This window comes from Myxocyprinus asiaticus, chromosome 6 (assembly GCF_019703515.2).
Source record: "Myxocyprinus asiaticus isolate MX2 ecotype Aquarium Trade chromosome 6, UBuf_Myxa_2, whole genome shotgun sequence".
Lineage (NCBI taxonomy): Eukaryota > Metazoa > Chordata > Actinopteri > Cypriniformes > Catostomidae > Myxocyprinus > Myxocyprinus asiaticus.
In genome coordinates this window covers 7,544,476-7,568,253 of record NC_059349.1, presented here as the reverse complement: position 1 = coordinate 7,568,253, position 23,778 = coordinate 7,544,476, and the positions used below count along the sequence as shown (strand labels likewise).

At 39.5% G+C, this 23,778-nt stretch overlaps 2 protein-coding genes across 4 annotated transcripts in view; both read right to left on the bottom strand.

Annotated features, from left to right (window-relative positions):
- The window catches only part of LOC127442883 (gastrula zinc finger protein XlCGF57.1-like), an 85,337-nt gene extending 71,161 nt beyond the window's left edge, over positions 1-14,176 (bottom strand). For 2 of the 3 annotated variants that reach the window (XM_051701180.1, XM_051701178.1), the window contains exons 1-2: positions 6,473-6,599; positions 2,402-2,575 (exon numbers count right to left, since the gene is read on the bottom strand). The gene's annotated coding sequence lies outside the window, so the exon portion shown is untranslated. Of the gene's footprint in view, positions 1-2,401; positions 2,576-6,472; positions 6,600-13,958 lie in introns of those variants that run through there. The other variant, XM_051701175.1, reaches the window with a different exon arrangement.
- LOC127442934 (gastrula zinc finger protein XlCGF8.2DB-like) overlaps positions 1-23,778 on the bottom strand; it is a 171,061-nt gene that overhangs the window by 24,622 nt on the left and 122,661 nt on the right. The window lies entirely within an intron of this gene.

Below are 23,778 nucleotides of genomic sequence, written 5' to 3'. Positions count from 1 at the left end.
GAAACATACATGCTTGTTAGACGCGCAAAAACCAAAGCCAAGCGCACAAACACGGCTGTTTGCAGACTAACAGAAGTCTCACTAGCTGTTTGAGACTATGTATCAACCGCATGACCATTCATGCCCGAATGAAACTACGATCCCGAAATTCATTCACAAACCCACGCACATGCTCATGACCGTTAGTGCACCGATTTGCAATGAACGGGATAAAAAAGGCTGAAAATAATGATGACATTGCAGTTCGGAAGATGTGGGAGGTATTTTTATCTTCAAATAATTTTTTGTCTCCTGCTTCCCAATGCCTTTTCCCTTTTGCATTCTCTCCAGTCTCACGCTCGTCGGGACAGTGCACACATCTGATAACTCTGGTTTGAAACATATTGTAGCGTTTGCAACTGGGTCATAATACCGGAGACTTTATAGTCGCAGAGCAAACAGATGGAAGAGCGCATCTGAGATGCTTGATACATTTCTAAGGCAACAGCCCCGCTATTTAAACCGCATTACTATCACCTGTGCTGATGAGGAGATACAGTTGTGCTCAAAAGTTTGCATACCCTGGCAGAAATTGTGAAATTTTGGCATTGATTTTGAAAATGTGACTGATCATGCAAAAAAACTGTCTTTTATTTAAGGAGAGTGATCATATGAAGCCATTTATTATCACATAGTTGTTTGGCTCCTTTTTAAATCATAATGATAACAGAAATCACCCAAATGGCCCTGATGAAAAGTTTACATACCCCTGAATGTTTGGCCTTGTTAAAGACACACAAGGTGAGACACACAGGTTTAAATGGCAATTAAAGGTTAATTTCCCACACCTGTGGCTTTTTAAATTGCAATTAGTGTCTGTGTATAAATAGTCAATGAATTTGTTAGCTCTCACGTGGATGCACTGAGCAGGCTAGATACTGAGCCATGGGGAGCAGAAAAGAACTGTCAAAAGACCTGCGTAACAAGGTAATGGAACTTTATAAAGATGGAAAAGGATATAAAAAAATAATCCATATTGAATTTCATTTTTGCTGTTTGAAGATCCCTCCTCCCAATTTTCCCACAGGACGTCGAGCACACCCTGTGGTCGACACCCATACAATAATTAAAATGGGGAGAACCCCGTAGAGGTTTGCGGGACCTCTCGAACTGCGAATAATAGGGACTCAAGCCACTTTTCAATTTTGAGCGTCTTTGTGCACAAACTTACGAATCATATTCTTTAGTGTCTGATTAAATCATTCAACCAAGCAATCCATTTGGGGGTGGTAAACGCTGGTCCGAATCCATTTAATCCCCAATAATTCATACAGTTTGCATAGTGTAAGTGACATAAAATTTATTTTGGAATCCCTACTCGGGAGATTATTCTGAAGAGCTTTGTGTTGGTTCTGGTGGATTACGCAATGTGATAGCAGGAAGCAGTGCCTCTGTGCAAAATCTCAGCACGTAGTGTAGCAGAGGCACTGCTTCCGGGTATTGCGTTGCGTAATCCATCAGAACCAACACAATGCAATGCCTGCGTGCCGTCAGCTCTAATGGCCCGACGAGGTCCATGCTATGTCTCATGAAGGGGATCTCGATCAATGGAAGGGGGCGCAATGAAGCTCTTGGGGTGGCTGGCAGATTCACCAGCTAACATTCACGGCTTGCCGCACACCACCTACAAACATCCCTGCGAATGCCTGGCCAATAGAAACGGGCCATTAGACGCTTTGGTGTTTTTCTTGACCTAAATATCCCGCCATCGGATTAGGATGAGCTGTCTGGAATAGCATTTGCCGGCGGCTCTTCGGTATTAACAACTGGGTTGTATCCTCCTTTGTCTGAGCATCTTGCGTCACTAGATAAAATCGATCCTTAGTAATCGAGAAATACAGGTATGACAGTGCAATGTCTGGCTGGAGGCGTTGACCAAACAATCAATTTCACTTGGTCAAAGGCGTGCCTAAGGGTCTCGTCTCATGTCTGCTCCTGAGGGAAATCCCCTGCAGGGAATCCTCTAAGGAAGCCGCAGCTTCCCCCTCCCTTACGTCATCCTGACGTGGAGCTGACGTAGATGGCCCCGGCACTGCCTCCCCAGCCAGCAAATCACACCCCACACACCGATACACTTTGTTACAGGACCCATTCACACAAATTCCCCTCAACAAAAGTTGTAAATTCTGGCCAATTTGTACCCAAGATTAGTTGATGGGTAAGGCGGGAACTAACCGCAGCCTCAACACTATCCTTTTGTCCCCGAAATTGAATGATGACCATCACTAGCAGGTAATCATGAATATCCCCATGCATCAGTTTACCTTCACCTGCCAGCTTGTATCCAAAGCCTCGGATTGAACCAAGCTTTGGTGAATGGAAGTTTGACTACAACCTGATATGTACCCCCCTTAATGCTCACAGGTATCCAGTACGCTCCTGCTCAATCAGGGGTGGCCTGTGGCACATCAGGGACCCGGACCAATGTCTTCACCTCCATCATGGGGCATCGGTCCTGGAAAAGCCCAGGTTCCCTGCAGCTCCAGCAGACTGGCCCAGACTTCATGCGCACACCCGTGGCAGCAGATTCACCAGCCTGTGGGGTAGAGCGGAGAGGGTTAGGGAGAAACGGCAGGTTGAACGGCCCGCAGGACTAGGGAACCGGTTTTGGGGTTGGAATTTCTGGGGAATAGGAACAGGACGAGTGGAAGGAGAGGGGGAGGGAGGAGGGGGAGAGCGAGAGAAAAGGGGGCTCGCCGCCCCCTGAATACGCTGGCAAATGGTCCTCAGCCAGCTGGACTGCCTTCATCAGCGACGCCAGGTGGTGGCACTGGACCCACTCTGCCATCCATTTAGGTAAGCGGCTGACGAACTGCTCCAGCACCATGAGGTCGATGACAGCTCCAGCGTCAGAAAAACTCTGCCAGCAGCCACCACCGACAGGCGTCACAGAGCAGTTGGGCGAGTGTGAACGGGCGGCCGAGCTCGCGAAACGTCAATGAGCGGAAATGTCGACGATGCTGTTCAGGACTCCAGCCAACCCGTAGCAAGATGGCGCGTTTCAAGTCCTGATACCCCAGGAGGTTGGCGACTGGGAGTTGTTGATCTGCCAGTTGAGCTTCTCCCGACAGCAGCTGCAACAGCCAGACCGCCCACTGGGTCTCCGGCCATCCCGATGTTTCCGCCGCCCACTCAGATAACTCCAAGAACACCTCTGGGTCATCTTCTGGTCCCATCTTGGTGAGCGTGAAGTGAGAGATGGCGGGGCCGACGGCCAAGGTTGCGTCAGTAGAATCCCCCTGGGGCATCAAGCTCCGTAGCACCTGTCGATCGTCCGCTTGAGCTTGGAGGGCCTGGAAGCGCTGCTCCTGTTCTTGACGCAGCTCAAGCAGAGACTGATGTTGAGTTTGGTGGATGCTGATGAGGATCTTGAGAAGTTCGGCGAAGGGCGAGGACTCCAAGACAGCCTATCTTCCTCCAAAATCCCAGTTTTCGGCACCACTGCGATAAGTTCTTTAGCTCTCTTGTGAAGGAGGAAGCAGGAGCCAGGTTAACAATCAAAGTGAGTCTTTTATTTCCTATACTTTTCAGTATATAGACAAAAGGTCCTGCTTTTCAGCAACATGTGAACACATGCACACACACAATCACTGCTGCGTGCCTCTCTCCCTAAAAAGGAGTTCAGATCTATCTGAGTGAGTGTATATTATTTAACAGCCTTCTTTTACTTTTCTTATTTATTTTAATAATTAAAAAAAAAACATTTATTGTATTACTTTTTACTCTTATTTCTTGTTCTTTGGTTTTAAAATAGAAAATAATATTTCTTTTCTTAATTTTGTACGTAAAGCATTTTGAATTACCACTGAAATGTGCTATATAAATAAACTTGCATCGCCTATTGATAAAAAAAATTGGAGGACAATATGCATTGTGATGCATTGAGAATCGTTTTGCAATTGAATCCTTATCCTTTGAATCGTAATCGAATCGTGAGGCCAGTTAAGATTCACACCTCTAATAGCTGCAAGCAGCAATGATCTGGGCAAAGCCCTAAAGCCATTCCCTAAACTCAATGCAAAGTGCTCCGGCACAACAAGTCCTGGAATAAGGAAGCAATGATAAATTAAAAGTTTTGTTTAAATGAACTAAGGGACTTTTTTTAGTTTATGAGCTGCCTGGAGTGGAGCTCAAACCAGTATCGTTAATACATTGACCACTACAATACACAGCCACACAATGTGTTGGTGCTAAAGAGACATACCAAGCTGAGAGTCAGCAGGTTTCAAATAAATATAATAAATACATTTAGAAATGTATCACTGCCAATTTCAGAAGACTTAGATTAAGGAAGAAATGATGAATTAAAAGTTTTGTTTAAATTGACTAAGCATTTTGACCACTACTGCTCAGTTACCCTCAGGACATGATGTCAAAGACCCCTTCCAATTTTCTTTCAAATCGGACAAATGGTTTAAAATATAAATTACTTTACATAATATTCTATATGGCGGAGAGGTTATATGACGTTATATGATGTGGGAATTGTTGAAATCCTCATGACCCAAGGAATCCAAAGACACCAAACTCATAATTTTAGGACAAACGGTTCAAAAGTTATGGTCCAAAATAGCCAATTTTGAAATTTCGAGACCCAAAGGTGGCGCTGTCTCCAAACTTTGAATATTCCCTCAGATCATGGTCCTGATGAAGCATACCATGTTTTGTTTCCATAGGACAAAGGGTTGCCGAGATACAGCCTCAAATCTATTTTCACGTCGACCTCATTAACCTCAGGTTGGCATATTTCCTGAACAGTAGCAATAATTAAAATGGTTTCTCAACCAGTTCTGTTAGGGTAAAGCAGACCAAGTTTGAAGGATGTGAAAAGTTTAAACTGTAAACATCACAGTCTAAGATGGCGTCCACTGTAATGAGGCTGAGTTTTAATGTAAGGGTCCAGTGGAATCATCAGAAGGAGAGTAATCAGATGCTAAATGAATTTGGTTTCTAGGACAATTGATTCAAAAGATATGCACAAAGTGAATATCTCTCCAGCCTTAAAAGGGACTTTTGCCTCTCTCACGCATTTCACACTAGGGCCATGCAAAAATATAGATCTTTCGCTAGAAAAGAAAAAGAAATCCCAGTGTCGATTCTTAAAATCCCAAATCGCTTTTTTTATTCTATATGCAACCACCTGCAATGTTCTAGAAACTTACAGGTGACAGCATAGCAGAAATACATGTATGTAATAAACATATTAGCAGAATCAGAAATAATAGTCGCTTTGTACTTTATGAGAAGCAAGCAGGAACAAAACATTATTCATTTAAGGACAACTCTGAGGCCACAACACAAAGGCTTCAAGTTCGTATCAGTTCCATCACTTCTGTCTGTCCAGGCTTGCCCAATTCAAGAACACAGGTGACTGTATAATGAAGGACACAGGTGGCCCGTACAGGGAATGTGTATAATGTCCCATAATGTTCTAGAATGTTCGTTGTTAGATTTGCTTCTCTTCTGCAGGTGCCTCATGGCTATAAAGTTTGTGTTTGCAACCACTAAACTGTCTTTGACATAGACCTGGCTGTGCTGAATGCATCTCCGTAAAACTCAATAAAGCTCTCATGCATCATTGGTCTCGTCTTCAACTCTGGCCATCCTACAACATTGCATATGCAACTAAAAATGTCAATGAAAGTTTTGTGATTAGCCACTGTCTGGTAATTTTTCAGATATCATTTATCAGTGTTTGAGTAGTGTGGTACTGCATGCTGAGATTAAAAGTTAGGTTCTGTATAATGTGTGTCCAAAGAAAAAAATCCATGCAATCCAAAATAATCACAACAAGATCAAATACAATAAGAAACATTTCATTCTAATCACACATAGCACGGATGCTGTAAAGTAGCCATTTGACTAAAACAAACACTTCTGTCAAAGTCCCTGAAAGAGACAATCATGTATATATACAGTATAAATGCATATAATATGCAATTTCCCAAAAAAATATTATTGATGGAATAACTGGAATTTTTATATTTTAAAAAATGTGAACAAAATGATAAAAAACTGATAAAATAAAATTTGTAAAATTACTATTTCCATAATTTACCAACTTAGAAGGTCCCCTGTATAATTAACAGCATTAGCTGAGAGAGAACTTCTTTCATATGGAAGCAAATGGACATTATAACTAAATACATTCAAATAAATTGGATTTAAAAGCTTGTGAATCGAATCATGATTTGTGATTTAGAATTGTGACTTATATCGCAGTACGTATTGTATCATGAGGTGGTTGCCGATAACCAGCCATAATAGTGATATGATTATATGGCTTACAGGAAAAATCTCACATTGTGGCATTCCTAGTATTACACAGAAGAAAGTCATACGGGTGAGTAAATGACAAATGACATTTTTGGGTGAACTACTTCTTTTATGCTCCTCAGCAGTCAATAAATAAAAATCAAGAATGGGCACCAACCTCTTTGTTCCTCAGTATCTTCATTCTTCAGGCTGAATGGTTCTGAAATACTGACGTCTTCACTCTCCTCTTTAAACTCCTCTTTAACAAACTCCATCTTCAGTAGCACATCAAGCAGATTTCATTCTAAGGGTCAGAGAGAGGGTGGAAAATTATGACGATATGGTGTAAAAAAAAAACAAAAAAACATAAGTGGACCCAAATGAGGGTAAACGTTCAAAGTTAAATCATTCAAACTTTGATGATATGAGCCATAGTGGTGGGCGATACACCGGTAGATATGATAAACCAGTAGACATTTTGGATTATCGTAACCATCGCGGTAACGCAAAATTGCCACACGAGAAATGTGTACAGCACATGACACGTACACATTACACACACTGTCGGATAAATGGAGGAAAGCAGAGAGACTGCTTGTTCCTCAAATTCATTTGAATGAGAAGATGAGAGGAGATTATGAAGGAAAAAGTGCGTCTTCTGTGGTGTGGAATTGGTTTGGCTTTAGAAAACGTGATACCGAGCAGAAAACAGTAATTTGCAAGGTTTGTACATTGTGTATGTCAGTATATCCATATGCACGTATATATCAGTGGTTAGGGCAATGTATCATATGTAAACCGTGATATTACACCGCATTTGTTTCTTTAATATCTGTGCACACAGCATATACACATGGATGGATGGTCCTTATACTAAGGCCGAAAGTTTCCCCACTACTTGGTGCAGGTTGCCAGCTTGAACAGGACCATGGCGATTCACTTTCGGGTCGGAACGCATTTTCACTTTGTCCATATCAAAATAGCGCGAAAAGTGGATGGAAACTAGGCTACTGAATCCACTTCTGCGGCATGAAATTTCGCTTGAGCCACCATCAAAGCAAATTCAATGACATTCATCCCGCGCTCCAAACATGCCTCCCATCCAAACACGTGCAGCTGTGTTTTGTGCAAGTGTTGCGCACGCAGTCTGAAACATGCAAGTGCACGCGAGTCTTGAAGTCATCCCAGTCCCTTCATTTGTGCTCCTGTGACAGAAAAAGTGCTGATCACACCCGTTACTCATTCTGGTTTCTCTCAGTGTCATGTGGGCTTTTAAAATACACATCAAACCCCTTTGTAAAATTCAGTTCAAATGTTTGATATTATGAAACAAACCAGCCATATTTTCCTTCAGATATTTTATATAGATTACTAAAAACACAAAGAGCCCAATTAAGTGTTTTATTTATGGATAATCTTATTATTTATGTTATTTTACTTTTTGCATTGCTTTGAGAAGATGTTGTTTGAGGAACGTTATAACAATAATCATAATAATAACAATAACAACATCAAGAACAATAAGAAAAAAGAAAATTGGTGCACATCATCAGACTGAAATGTAGCATTTAATTTTTTACTTTGATTATGTTTGTCAAGTTTAAAATAAAGAGAAAATTATATAAGATGAAGTTTTCATTTAGAAAGTATTTAATTCACTGACTAGATTACTCAAAATTACACATTGTGACATGGCTTAATATATAATACAGTTTTATTGCTTTTTCAGAAAGATTTCACTATATAGTGATATATATCCCTATTGTGATATAAAATTACTCATGTTGTGATATAGGATTTTGGTCATATCGCCCACCCCTAGTCACATCTTTATCAAATAAATTACATATACACTGGCGGCCAAAAGTTTGGAATAATATTCAGATTTTGCTCTTATGGAAAGAAATTGGTACTTTTATTCACCAAAGTGGCATTCAACTGATCACTATGTATAGTCAGGACATTAATAACTTGAAAAATTACTATTACAATTGAAAAAAATGTTCCAATGTCTGTGTTTCTTTGCCCACTCTAACCTTTTCTTTTTGTATGTCTGTTTCAAAAGTGGCTTTTTCTTTGCAATTCTTCCCACAAGGCCTGCACCCCTGAGTCTTCTCTTTACTGTTGTACATGAAACTGGTGTTGAGCGGGTAGAATTCAATGAAGCTGTCAGCTGAGGACATGTGAGGTGTCTATTTCTCAAACTAGAGACTCTGATGTACTTATCCTCTTGTTTAGTTGTACATCTGGCCTTCCACATCTCTTTCTGTGCTTGTTAGAGCCAGTTGTCCTTTATCTTTGAAGACTGTAGTGTACACCTTTGTATGAAATCTTCAGTTTTTTGGCAGTTTCAAGTATGGGTGTAGCCTTCATTCCTCAAAACAATGATTGACTGACAAGTTTCTAGAGAAAGCTTCTTTTTTGCCATTTTTGACCTAATATTGACATTAAGACAAGCCAGTCTATTGCATACTGTGGCAACTCAAAAACAAACACAAAGACAATGTTAAGCTTCATTTAACAAACCAAATAGCTTTCAACTGTGTTTGATATAATGGCAAGTGATTTTCTAGTACCAAATTAGCAATTTAGCATGATTACTCAAGGATAAGGTGTTGGAGTGATGGCTGCTGGAAATGATCAAAAATGACTTTTTTTAAATAGTGATGGTGCTGTTTTTTACATCAGTAATGTCCTGACTATACTTTGTGATCAGTTGAATGCCACTTTGGTGAATTAACGTACCAATATCCTTCCAAAACAGCTAAATCTATACATTATTCCAAACTTTTGGATACATATATATATATATATATATATATATATATATATATATATATATATATATATATATATTTATATCTCATACCTAGTTAGATCTCACACCTAGAAAATCTCGTTTATTGAGGAAATCGATAGGTTAAGTGCACCGTTTAAGCTCACTTTCAACTTTAAAGTGAAATAAAATAAAAACAAACCCTAATTTCTTTATGCATTTTTAATATAATAATAAGTCTAATTTATAACTTGAGTTTTATTTTCATTTCAAGCTAATCAGATGAGCCAAAATGTAGCGACCACACAAGAAGTGGGAGAAAAACTTTGGTGTGAAGAGACACTGCAAATTAATAAACATACACTATATATTGCCAAAAGTATTTGCTCATCTGCCTTTAGACGCATATGAACTTAAGTGACATCCCATTCTTAATCCATAGGGTTTAATATGATGTCGGCCCACCCTTTGCAGCTATAACAGCTTCAACTCTTCTGGGAAGGCTTTCCACAAGGTTTAGGAGTGTGTTTATGGGAATTTTTGACCATTCTTCCAGAAGCGCATTTGTGAGGTCAGACACTGATGTTGGACGAGAAGGCCTGGCTCGCAGTCTTCGCTCTAATTCATCCCAAAGGTGCTCTATCGGGTTGAGGTCAGGACTCTGTGCAGGCCAGTCAAGTTCTTCCACACCAAACTCGCTCATCCATGTCTTTATGGACCTTGCTTTGTGCACTGGTGCGCAGTCATGTTGGAACAGGAAGGGGCCATCCCCAAACTGTTCCCACAAAGTTGGGAGCATGGAATTGTCCAAAATCTCTTGGTATGCTGAAGCATTCAGAGTTCCTTTCATTGGAACTAAGGGGCCAAGCCCAGCTCCTGAAAAACAACCCCATACCATAATCCCCCCTCTACCAAACTTCACAGTTGGCACAATGCAGTCAGACAAGTACCGTTCTCCTGGCAACCGCCAAACCCAGACTCGTCCATCAGATTGCCAGATGGAGAAGCGTGATTCGTCACTCCAGAGAACGCATCTCCACTGCTCTAGAGTCCAGTGGTGGCGTGCTTTACACCACTGCATCAGACGCTTTGCATTGCACTTGGTGATGTATGGCTTGGATGCAGCTGCTCGGCCATGGAAATCCATTCCATGAAGCTCTCTACGCACTGTTCTTGAGCTAATCTGAAGGCCACATGAACTTTGGAGGTCTGTAGCGATTGACTCTGCAAAAAGTTGGCGACCTCTGCGCACTATGCGCCTCAGCATCCGCTGACCCCGCTCTGTCATTTTACGTGGCCTACCACTTCGTGGCTGAGTTGCTGTCATTCCCAATCGCTTCCACTTTGTTATAATACCACTGACAGTTGACTGTGGAATATTTAGTAGCGAGGAAATTTCATGACTGGACTTGTTGCACAGGTGGCATCCTATCACAGTACCACGCTGGAATTCACTGAGCTCCTGAGAGCGGCCCATTCTTTCACAAATGTTTGTAGAAGCAGTCTGCATACCTAGGTGCTTCATTTTATACACCTGTGGCCATGGAAGTGATTGGAACACCTGAATTCAATTATTTGGATGGGTGAGCGAATACTTTTGGCAATATAGTGTATTTTATCCATTTCCAATCAACTATTTGGTCATTATGCACAATTTACCAAATTTTAAGAGTTTCATGATTTGATCTATGCGTGTAATGAAATATCAGTTTAACAATAAATACCCTTTATTTTGATTTGGAAATTGTTTTTATTTTAACACATTTTAAACACCTTTCACTGTAACTTTGGCAATAGCTCTTTAATCAACCTTTTTTCTTTGAATTCTGTTCTCTTTATCTCTAGTCTGCTGTTAGACTGAGGTGAATATGCATTAACTTTTTTTATTAAATTGAGAATTCCGACCCTGAATTCTGATTGGATGAGCCATGTTCAAAGCCGTTGTAAAATGCCAATAAATGCACACCTGTGATACATTTGGCTCATTTGAGATGAGCAAGTTCTCTGCAGAACTGATCACCGGTGATCAGGTGCATGCCGGTAAGAAATCTGACTTGCTGTAAAGTCATGACGACGGATGTCAAAAAAGGCTGTTCTAATCCTGAATAACTAGGACAGACTCCATTAACCAGATAAACACTGGCTTTATGAGGAAGCCTTCACTCTCAGGCCATAAGACAGGTTTCAGGTCATGATCCTGTTGCAAAATGTACATTCCGGTAATCAAAACGGTCATGAAAATGGCCATGAATCAAAGGCATCCATCCTAGAGTTCAGTGGTTCTCAGGGGTTTTAAATGAGTCACAGGTCTGTTCTGATAGGGTCGTGGACAGTAAGCAAAAACAGTGCTAAATGCAAACTAACCATATGATCGTGCATAGGATAGCAAAATAATAAGGCTTAAATGGAAGTAGGAAATGCTTCCCATATCTATTGCTTCAGTCAGCCTTTATAGTATGTTTTGGTGCAAAGTCACTTGGTAATATGGCTAATATACAGAGGTGGACAGTAAGGAAATACATTTACTTGAGTACTGTACTTAAGTACACTTTTTGAGTATCTGTACTTTACTTGAGTATAATTTTTTCTGAAAACTTGTGTCTTTAACTTCACTACATTTGAAAGACAAATATCGTACTTTTCACTCCACTACATTTCTATCAAGGTCCTCGAGTAGAAAGTCGTTACTATGTAGCAGCTTTGAAAATCAGTGGATGATTTTTTTTTCTTCTCTAAAACGTGATTGTTTTTTTGCAGGTGACAGACAGCCTATTATTAATCACTCTTGTAGGGTCAGGTGTCATGAAGTTCAATGATTTCCCAGCATTTTTTGGACACTGATCAGTTGGCAAAATGGAAGACGGTGGTTCCTCAGAAAATATGTTCCAGTTTTCTGAAAATGTTAAAGATTCGTTTCGTTTTAAATGTTTGCCTAAAACAAACCATATCACAGCCTTCAAAAACTCGCCGTCCAAACTGCGGAAGCATATTGAGGTATGTAAACTTTTAATTTCTTGTGAAAGCTTGAAATTATCTGTGCTTTAGAGCTAAAGTTTCAGTATGAAGTATGGTTGGTCAAATAATTTTTTATGGATTTGCCCGCCAAGTTGCCATAGCCTTGTGGATACACCGCTAAATGCATAGGTAAGGTTCGACAATGACGTCAGTTAGCATGCAAAAGCGTGAATTCAAATGTAAATGAGCTTAAGAGTTAAATAAGTTAATATCTTGTATCTTTTTTCTTTTTTTGTTACCTTGCATGATTACTGCAGTTATGTGTAGAGCTGCACGATTAAATCATAAAAAGATTGCAATCTTACTTCAAACATCCACACAATCTCTTTCCTAAATGATAACGATTTGTCTGTCTGTTAAACCTTTGACAAAAATCATACCGGAACATTCAAATCTGCATTGGTGCTGCCGCTGAGCCAGAGAGAGCAGTTATCATGTTCTGCCAGAGCTGTGTGAGAACACAACCATGCTGCTTTTGTGGGGGTGGGTAGGAGTGTTAAATAAAAAAATGAAGATGATGTCAATTCAGTTTTCATTTCTATAGGTTTTGTAACATTCTAAAAGCTCTTTATTCCACAGACACTACAAGCTAGTCAGTGTATTCAGTTGTTGTATTTACATACAACAATAATATAACAATGCGTTGACATAAAAAGGAAATTTAGTTTTAAAACCAAGTACTTCTGTACTTTTACTTAAGTCAAAATCTGTCTTCACAACTTTCACTTGTAATGGAGCAATATTTGACCAGTAGTATCTGTACTTTCACTCAAGTAATGGAGTTGTGTACTTTGTCCACCTCTGCTAATATACTAATACAGTATTCGGCCCAATGTTTGTTCCATGTGTTAAGCTGGTACATCACACTTTTGCTGTTGCAGCTCAGCAAGTATTGTCGCAGACTACCACCCCTGGAGTCGTGAGTTCAAATGCAGCTGAGTGACTCCAGACAGGCCTCCTAATCAACCAAATTGGCCCGGTTGCTAGGGAGGGTACAGTCACATAAGGTAACCTCCTCGTGGTCGCTATAATGTGGTTCACTCTCAGGGGGCGCGTGGTGAGTTGTGCGTGGATGCCGGAAAATAGCATGAAGCCTCCACACGTGCTACGTCTCCATGGTAAAATGCGCAGATTGACGGTCTCAGAAGCGGAGGCAAATCATGTGATTACATGACAGAACAGCTTTGTAACTTTTTTTCAGCAGCCTTTACAACATACAAATTAGTATTCACATGGCTTCAAATCAATTCAATTTCATTTCACTTAGGAATAATTGTTGTTCATCAAAACACATAAAAAACACAATCATATTCTCAAACAAAACCAAGAAGGCCGCAGTCGCTTTTTCCAACCTGCAAACTGCAGGCACGATGGGAAATGACTTGCTGACGTCAGCTTAATGCTCATTGGCTTAAACAACCGTGATGTTTTGTTCAAGTTTAAAATGTTTGATTTTATTTTTTTATCTCTAATATCGTGTTTTTATATGTTCAAATTATATTTGAATATTCCCAACATTCAGATTTGTATCATATTTCTGAAATATCTAAAATACGTGTCTTTATTCAACTAAAAAATTATGGAAAGACACGTCTTATGGGGGGGGGGTAATTAAATAACATATATATTTTCATTTAAAGAAACAGAATTTAAATTGCATCCACTTTATTAACAACAAAGCACTTGAACGTGAATCCCGCGATATCTGCCTTTGATCTCGTAGCGGCTGATCCACTACGAGAAGTGAGGACTGTCTGACTTGACAGCATTTCACTCCTCCCCTGACTGCAGTCGCCTGCTCTCGTCTACTTTCAAGAAAAACTTCTCAAACGAGCCTACGAGTACACAAGCAAATAAACGAGGAAACACTCACCAATTTCTACTTTCAGCAACTTATCTTCTTTTTTGATCAGATATTCTATCTCCTTAGACAGACAGAATCCAATTAAAAAACGACGTTTCTTAATTTCTTTTTACAACAACAACAACAAAAACAGCACCTAGATCTCCAAATGCAGGACAATAAAAGAAAGCACTGATCAATTGCACTAAAATCTCCCAACAACAGGCTGAAGATCCGTGGCGCACACTTATGACATCACTACATGATTCTTCTTGGTTAATGTTTGTTCACTTCTTAAGAGCCTTACCGCCATCTACTGTTCACACTTACAGCCTCTTCTTTGGTCGTTCTGCGGGCAAAACGTTAAAGGAGAGGGGGGAAAAGTTGTGAAAATTACATGATAGCACACGTACATCCCCCAGACCCACATCAATAATGGCAACATGGACAGATTCAAGTAAAAATATTAGAGGTAAAAAGTGATTTTTTTTCAGTTGTATGCACCACTGAATGCTTGCAAGTCAGACTGTCTGACACCATTCATTCTTGGGTCATGTAAAGAGGTAACTCCAGTTATAAAGTTGTCTATAAATATATTCAGTTCTTATAGAAGACAACAATTTGTTCGATATCACAAGAGGGGGAGTCAACCAGAGTAGTCTTTCCTGAGTGAGAAATGGCAGGTTCTAAAAAGGGCAATCATTCGGAGGGGGAAGGGGCAAGGGAAAGAGGAACCAGCCAAAGTGCGTGGATTTTTGTTTGTGGTTTAAGACATTTTCTTTTGAATGGCTCGTTAAATGCATTTTGTGTTATAAATAACAAAGAAGACAGAAGGGTTTAATAGTATTGGAAACACTCTCCTAGCAGTTTATTAGGAACACCAGAACACCTGCTTATCCATGTGATTATCTATTCAGCCAGTCGTGTGGCAGAAGTGCAATGCATAAAATCATTCAGATATGGGTCAGGAGCTTCAGTTAATGTTCACATCAATGATCAGAATGGGAAAAAATGTGATCTCAGTGATTTGGACCATGGCATGAAACCCATTTGAAAAACAACAGTTACAAGCTGAAGCGGAAAAACCATGACCCAAGTTGTCCAGCACAGGAAAGCATTTTATAAACACTTCAAAGAAGATCATAATAAGCATGCAGTTTATTATGGACTGGTTTCTGCATCAGGTGCATTGAAAGAATATGTGTGCTGTTTGATGCACTTGAGTTGTTTCTCTCCATTGCATAACTTACATTTTACTGCTATTTTCTATATATACACGTTATGAATTCAAAATCAGGCACGTATTTCCGAGTATTTTGCAAAACTGTCTGTTTTTACCACACGCGAGTCTCCGTTAAATTCAAGCGAGCGCGCGCATTCACGTCAATCAAACCGATCGCAGTGGAGAAAGAGAACGCCATCATTTTGATTAAACTCCCGCAACATCATACCTTAATTTCAGTTTCAATGTAATAAATTGTACAGCTCATGGATGTCACACTGATGTCTCAGATGACCAAGTGTGCCGGTTTTTAAAGTGTTTTGGATTATTTCTTTATCATGTAAGTGCATGTAATACAATGAGCAACGATGAGATTTTTCGGCACTCCATTTACAGATGATTGTACTATATTAAACTGTATATAATACTGAATATAATGTATAATAATGCTAAGGGTCCTGATCTTTGATAGTCCTGGTAATGCCTAAAGTAGGCTAATGTCTGATATTACCAAGGGTGTAGATTTGGCTTGAACATTGGGGGGTTACAGAGTGAAGAATTTACATGTTTCCATTGATCATGGTATAAATATTGGTGGGGTTGTTCTTGCTTGTTTTTATTATTGGGGGGGGGGTTACCTCCCCCATCCCCTGGAATCTACGCTTCTGCTAATAAATGGCAAGCGCGCACATCACTTGGGCGAGCTTCTGTGATGCCACACTCACGTGAAAACCAGTTTTCAACAATACCACACAAATGCTTATCAAACAGCTGTTTCAGCGGCCCTATATAGTGCAAAATTTTGTCACGTGTGTGTGCTTTACTCAAATTGACCTTAGGATTTAAGAACCAGTTTCGAGATCTTTCAAATGAAGACCGTAATGCATTGGAAAATCAATATTTTTACCCACCCCTAGCTAATGATATATGCAGATATTTGGTCCACTCACATGTAACTTAACTAGTTCGCAACTGTTAGCTCATTAACGTGGCTTGCTGTAAATAAATAGACTGCTTTGTCGATCTACTGGCATAACAATCGCACACCATACAAATTATTCTTGTTAAAGTTAATCGTTACTGACGTAGCTTCTTCATTCGACTAATGCTAAATAAATTCTGGTTGGTTCGCCTTTGAGTGAATTTACTGCTAATTTGATTATGGTAATTCTTAAACACATGAATTGAGGAAGAGTCCATCTTAGGGAACGAGTAGGGTGCTCTGAACAAGTTGACTGGTGTATGCATTAAAATTTACTTGGTGTGTGAATTATTAAAAATATATTAAGATTAGAAATTAGGTTTATAGATTATATATGATATACAGGTACAATACCTCTGATACAGCAAAGCTGCACTCCTGTGAGAGAAAATAGAAAGCTCCCATTCGAGGCGTTCATAATGTGTCTGATGAACCTGAGCACGAACAGCAGGTAAAAGTCAAAATCCCAGCTGTCAATTAATGCAAGTGGAGCTCACTGATCAGAATTAATTTGCATTTGAAGCCAGAATTGAAGCGTGCGTTGTTGCATTTTTACCCTGATGTAATGAATATTAAGCCTTTTTTCTTTCTTTTTTCAATCACAAAAAATAATTTGGGGCTATTAACAAAAGATCCAGGGCTTCAGCCATGTCAGCCAGGGTCTAGCAGTGTAGCCTACCTGGTTTGAGCAGACAGAAAGGCTAAGGTAACTCAGATAACCACTCTGTACAATTGTAGTGACCAGAATAGCATCTCAGAATGCACAACAGTACTCGAGTCATGTCCGCATTGGGGGGTAAGCGTAAGTTTCTTTAATAACAAATAAAACATACTGGAAAATATGCATATAACTGCATACTACTGAATATTGTGCATGCATATTATATTTTGAGTTGTAAAAAGCTATATCATGTTGTTGTTTTTTTTTTTTTAAAGGGTGAGTTGTTTGAGACTAGTTATATGCTTTAGACATGCAGAACATCCATGTTTGTACATCAGTGTGTGTATTGGGTGCTTTAGGTGCAAAACTTTAATGTAGGAAACTTATCCATGATAAGTTATATCCAATAAATGTCAGTCGTATTAAACGTTCAGGATCATTGAATGAAACACTGATGAAAACAAAAAAACGTATTTAATGTAATAAAAAGTAATAATCCGTAATATGCACTTGCATATGATGACGTAAAGGAACTGCTGAATCATTTTTTTGAACCAGTTAATTGAAATGAACTGTCCGAAAGAACCGGTTAGCCGAAAAGAGTCTGACTTCCCATCCCTATAAAACAGCACTCGTGCATGTTAGACAGAGGGATACATCTCTCATTTTTATGTGCTTGTGAAAACCTTTGCAAAATGGTATCTTTAAAAAGATGTCGTTAAGCAAACAGCTTTTTAAGTTTCTATTCACTGAAAGAAAAACAAAGAAAGCAACACAGTGCAATCAATATTAAACAGTGAAGTATTTAAAGTATATGCAGTCTTACCGAAACACACAGGGAGAAGTTACGAGATCCATTTACTGCAAGGGTGCAGATCCAAACGATGATTAGCACTGATTTGGGTTCCAGAGCATGAAAAATGTTCCCATGACCCTGAAGAGGAAAATTCTGATGTCATATATTTATGTTTGTATTTATACATGACACTGGTATTCTTGGGCAGCATGGTGACTCAGTCAGTAGCACTGTCGCCTCACAGCAAGAAGGTCTGCAGTTCGAGTCTTGGCTCACCCAGGGCCTTTCTGTGTAGAGTTTGCATGTTCTCCCTGTGTTCGCATGGTTTCCCCCCACAGTCCAAAAACATGCAGGTCAAGTTAATTGGAAACTCTAAATTGCCTGTAGGTATGAGTGAGAATGTGTATGTCTGTGTGTGTCATCCCTGTGATGGACTGGTCACCTGTGCAGGGCATTTCCTTGCCTTCAGCCCAAGACAGCTGCTATAGGCTCCAGCACTACCCGTTACCCTGCACAGGACAAGCGGCTATAGAAGATGGATGGATGGACTGGTATTCTTCGGTTTTTAAGGGAATTATATGTTTTGAATAAATTTGATAACTATATTTTTATTTTGTATACATACTGATGAATGACAAATAGTGTTAGGTAACAATACCGTGTACAAAGTATAATAGCTTTATTCAATTAAAGTTCCATGAGATCAGGTGGGCAGTGGGCAGCAGTGGGCTCCCAATAATGGGCAGCAGAATGAGGCGGAGCCCGTGCGAGCTGCACCCGTTAAATAAATCCTAAATAGTCAAAATAGTCTCAAAACTGCTGTTTTGTCCAGTATACATGTATGAGCCAAAATATTATGACCAAGGTCTGTGTAGATTACATGGTAAGCGAACAATCAGTAGTCAACGTGAATATTCAGGAGAAAAGACCCGAGCGACTTTGCCAAGGGCCAAATTGTTCTGGCCAGATGACTTGGTCAGAGCATCTCTGAAATGGCAAGGCTTGTGGGGTGCTCCCGATCAGCAGTGGTGAGTACCTACTGACAGTGGTCTGAGGAGGGACAAACCAGTGACAGGGTGTTGGGCAGCCAAGGCTCATCGATGTACAAGGGCAGCGAAGGCTAACCCGTCTGGTCCGAAACGACAGAAGGTCTACTGTGGCACAAGGCACTTTAACTTTTAAAACTTTAATAATGGTTACGGGAGGAATGTGTCACAACACAAAGTGCATCGCACCCTGCTGTGTATGGGGCTGCGTAGCCACCTGCACTCGCCAACACTATTTTGCACACAATCCAATGCAGGGAAGGGGAGGACTGACAAACCGAGAGAGAGAGAACAAGAGAAAGAGATGCCAGTTTACAGCTTCCTTCATTCCTGCAATCTTTTATTTCACGCTGGCTGTGTATTGTTCTACTTTTTGACAAATCATTACTTGATTAAAAATTACATAGGCGGGGGGGTCACGTGTCGCCATGCGAGGCGCAGACGTGTTAACGGTGAGCTCTGTGCAATTTGGTAGTTTTTTTTTATTATTTTCATGTTATAATCCAGTGAGATTTGATACACCCAGCTACATATTTGTTCTTTGAGGTGTGTGTATTATATTGGATATAAAGCATCTGTTAAATGACTAAATGTACAGTTGAAGTCAGAAGTTTACATACACCTTAGCCAAATATATACAATAGTGCATCCAGGTACCATCACTTCCCCAGGTAAACAGCGCACACGTACACAACCATCCACGTGATGTAAAAGAAAATGGGACTCATCGGACCAGACAACCTACTTCCACTGCTCCAAGGTCCATTTCCGATGCTCGCGTGCCCATTGTAGGTGCTTTCGACAGTAGACAGGGGTCATCATGAGCACTCTGCCTGCGGCTACACAGCCCCATACACAGCAGGGTGCGATGCACTGGAAAGATGTTATCAAACTGGACCAAAACCAGATAGAGGTAAGCCCCTGAGACCATTTCTGCTTAGCTTTCATTGCTTCCAAGAATGTGTAATGTGCTGGACCAGTAATCATCCATTCATAATGGTAACACTATGAGGTGCCTTCTAGATTTCAGTGCTGAAATATTGAGTAAACATCTAGCCTTTAGCAATTTCAAGGCGGTGCTGTACAAAAAAGTTTCTATATACAGCCCAGCTTCAAAATTACTTTTCAAAATGAAATCACCACATTTGATAATCAATCAGAAGCACACACATTCTATGATTTACACATTATGAATGTAGGGGGACCCTCTGAACCTGAGTCAACAGATTAAGTATCTCCTTATCTGCAGACTTTGGACTGAGTACAATAACAAGCACAATTAAGTTTTACCTTCTTATATTATTATTTTTGTTTCTCATGAAACAAATCTTTATAATGAAATGTGATCGCATCGGACTGCATGACGGAGATGGATGCTCTCCATGTTGGTAGCTATATGAACGTGATCACATGCACTTTATAGGTATGAGTATAATATACTTAAGCTATAATGAACAGATCATGCAACTTAAGCAAAGACTGTACATGACTTACTTGAGTTATACATTTACAATTTGTTGGGCTTTCTCTGTATAGCACTAGTGATAAGGTGTACTATTGGGAGACATGGGTAGGAATTTATGTTAGGGTGGCGGCAGACCAAGGGTGGTTTCACACATAGTACGTTTTAAGTGAACCAAACCCAGTTTGGTTAAAGTGAACCAAAAAGGGAACCAGCTGCAAATGACCTCAGTGCTTTTGGTGTTCACAATGTAAAGTGGACTTAAAAGAGGACCCAGTTTCTTTTTTGGTCCTCTTCACATTAATGTTGTCTCAGACCCCTTGTTGTTCACACCACAGCTCCTTAAGAACTCAGACCCATTGCAGCTAGGGCTGTTATGAAATTTGGCTGACAATTTTTCATAAATAATTGCGATTATTATGATAAGCAATTGTTTTCGTTTTTTCGAGAAAAACGAAAAATTTATCCAGTCAGAATTTATTCCTTGATGCTTTCAAGCGAAGTGTGACAACTGTTTCACAAATCGCATGCTGAAGCCGAAGCAGCCTGTGAGTTTGAGCTCCACACCGTCAGGCCTTCAGAATTTCCACAGAATCCCTCAACAGTGCAAATGAATGAGCAACTAATGTCAAATTCATCAGCCAATCAGATTGATTTATTTGTTCTTGGCGAGTGTGATCTTTAGGATATGTCCCGGTCGAGGCCTTCTAGCTGGCCTTGAGTGACACAATCATGCTTTAAGTGACGTAATTTGAAAGTGAAGAGCGCGAGATCTTGCTGACAGTCGGCTGTCACTGCCACATCACCACTGAGAGAGATCCTTATGGATTTAAAAACACGAGATGTTCTGCATGACCGTGTGATTGCTTAATTTATTAAACAGGAAAGGAGGACTGATTTTCACTTCAGGTAAATTGGTAAGTGCTTTTTGCGTTGTTATAGCAACATCAGGAGTTTTCTAAGTGTAAATTAGGCTGCTTGAGCATTCAGTGTCGGATCAAGTTTTGAGAAGTAGTGCTGCTTTCCATTCAACTCGGAAAGTCGGATTTTCCAACTTCCTACTAGGAAAAGTGCAATGGAATACATCTTGAAGTCAGAATTACAACTTGTAGACTTGTGCAGAAATTCTCAACTCCGATTTCGCCGAGATGCAGGGGCATGATGTCACACAAACATTTTGACACTCAGGGAGATATACAAATTAAGTAATAAACATTCACTTTATTAAGTAATATCGATAAATGAGTTTGTTTCCACATTACATGATATTAAAGCTTGTTTAACAAACGCCTGCAGAAACAGGTGTATAAAACATTATAATCTCTTTTGATAATCGTACACCCGAAGCACAGCATTGTTTATCAGTTGGGTTGCTAGGAGACATCTCTAATGAGAGTCAAACCCCTGCTAAGCTAACGGGAGCATTGCAGTTTTGTTTCCTTAAACGTCTTAAGGAAACAAAAATGAATATCACTTCCGAATATCGGGGAATGGAATACATTTATGGTCAGAGATATCAAGTAGGAATATCCCAAATCCAACTTGAATGGAACACAGCATAACCGTGTACCCTGACGAAACGAAATTTATTGCAAGCAACATTTATATCGCAAATATTATTAGATAGATTTTCCAGGTATTATAGACTTCCTTGATTATGATTTTTGATGTTCATTTCACAAAACAATGCTTGCTTGAGCATGGACTTGTTTTAAAATGTCAGTTAGTATTATTAGTTGACTGCCACATAATGTATCTTAGGCATTCATTGTGAAACTGTGTTTTCTTAATGGCATGAATCACACTGAAGGCCTAGACTTAAAATGCACGGCCCACGGCTGGACCCGAGTGATATAACCGACCCAGAAAAACACAATCTTTTCAACTTTAAAGTTTGTTCGAGTGGTTTATGGCAATAATGAAAAGATGGACTGGTACCTGGAAAAATATTGCAGGTAAAAGTGAAATTCATAATTGTTCTTCAGTTGATTATACTGTAGATTTGATAAATGAATAGGTTTCTGATTTAATGCTATCACACTTTGGGTCTGTAAATTAAAATGAGCAATTTCTCATCCTAATTTTGTGTTCAGTTTTAAAGGGTTTATTAAGTTATCCAGAAAAGAGCAGTGAATGTTTTTCTCTTTTTCAGTGTTGCTGCTTTATTAATATTCCCTACAGTTTTATATTAATCATATGCAATCTAAAGGACTGTGGTTATTTATATAATGATTATTATATTAGTAGATATCATGTGCCCCTTTTGTTTTTCCTTGATATTTTTAAAGTATTATTAAGTGAATCTGGACTTTATATGCATCAAAAGATCATGTGTTGTGCATGTGCTCTTTATATGTACAGCAAGGTAACAAATATTTATAACAAATATAATAACAAATATTTGTCCTGCATAAAGTGAGATTTTGTCCAATATACACTACCGGTCAAATGTTTTGAAACACTCATTCTTTATTATAATTTTTTTTTCTTCTCATTTTAGAATAATAGTAAAGTCATCAAAACTATGGAATAACAAATGGAACTATGGGAATTATGTTGTGACTAAACAAAATCTAAAATAAATCAAAACTATTATATTTTAGCATCTTCAAAGTAGTCACCCTTTGCCTAGAATTTGCAGACATGTACTCTTGACATTTTCTCAACCAACTTCTTGAGGTATCACCCTGGGATACTTTTTAAACAGTATTGAAGGAGTTCCCATCTATGTTGGGCACTTATTGGCTGCTTTTCTTTATTATTTGGTCCAAGTCATCAATTTCAAAAACTTTTTTTTTTTTAATTTAAATTTTAGTTTTATAATGAAATAAATGAATATGGTGGCACAATTATATTTTTGTCTACAAAACTAATTTCAAACATTTAAGCATACACCTTCAGATCAAAAGATTTTTAAGATCATGAGAAACATTTCAGTCAAGTGTTTCAAAACTTTTGACCGGTAGTTTGCTGGCCAGTCAAGCACACCAACACCACGGTCATTTAACCAACTCTTGGTGCTTTTGGCAGTGTGGGCAGGTGCCAAATCCTGCTGGAAAATGAAATCAGCATCTTTAAAAAGCTGGTCAGCAGAAGGAAGCATGAAGTGCTCCAAAATTTCTTGGTAAAAGGGTGCAGTGACTTTGGTTTTCAAAAAACACAATGGACCAACACCAGCAGATGACATTGCACCCCAAATCATCACAGACTGTGGAAACTTAACACTGGACTTCAAGCAACTTGTGCTATGAGCTTCTGCACCCTTCCTCCAGACTCTAGGACCTTGGTTTCCAAATGAAATACAAAACTTGCTCTCATCTGAAAAGAGGACTTTGGAACACTGGGCAACAGTCCAGTTCTTCTTCTCCTTAGCCCAGGTAAGATGCCTCTGACGTTGTCTGTGGTTCAGGAGTGGCTTAACAAGAGGAATACGACAACTGTAGCCAAATTCCTTGACATGCCTTGACCCCAGCCTCAGTCCATTCCTTGTGAAGTTTACCCAAATTCTTGAATCGATTTTGCTTGACAATCATAAGGCTGCGGTTCTCTCGGTTGGTTGTGCATCTTTTTCTTCCACACTTTTTCCTTCCACTCAACTTTCTGTTAACATGCTTGGATACAGCACTCTGTGAACAGCCAGCTTCTTTGGCAATGAATGTTTGTGGCTTACCCTCCTTGTGA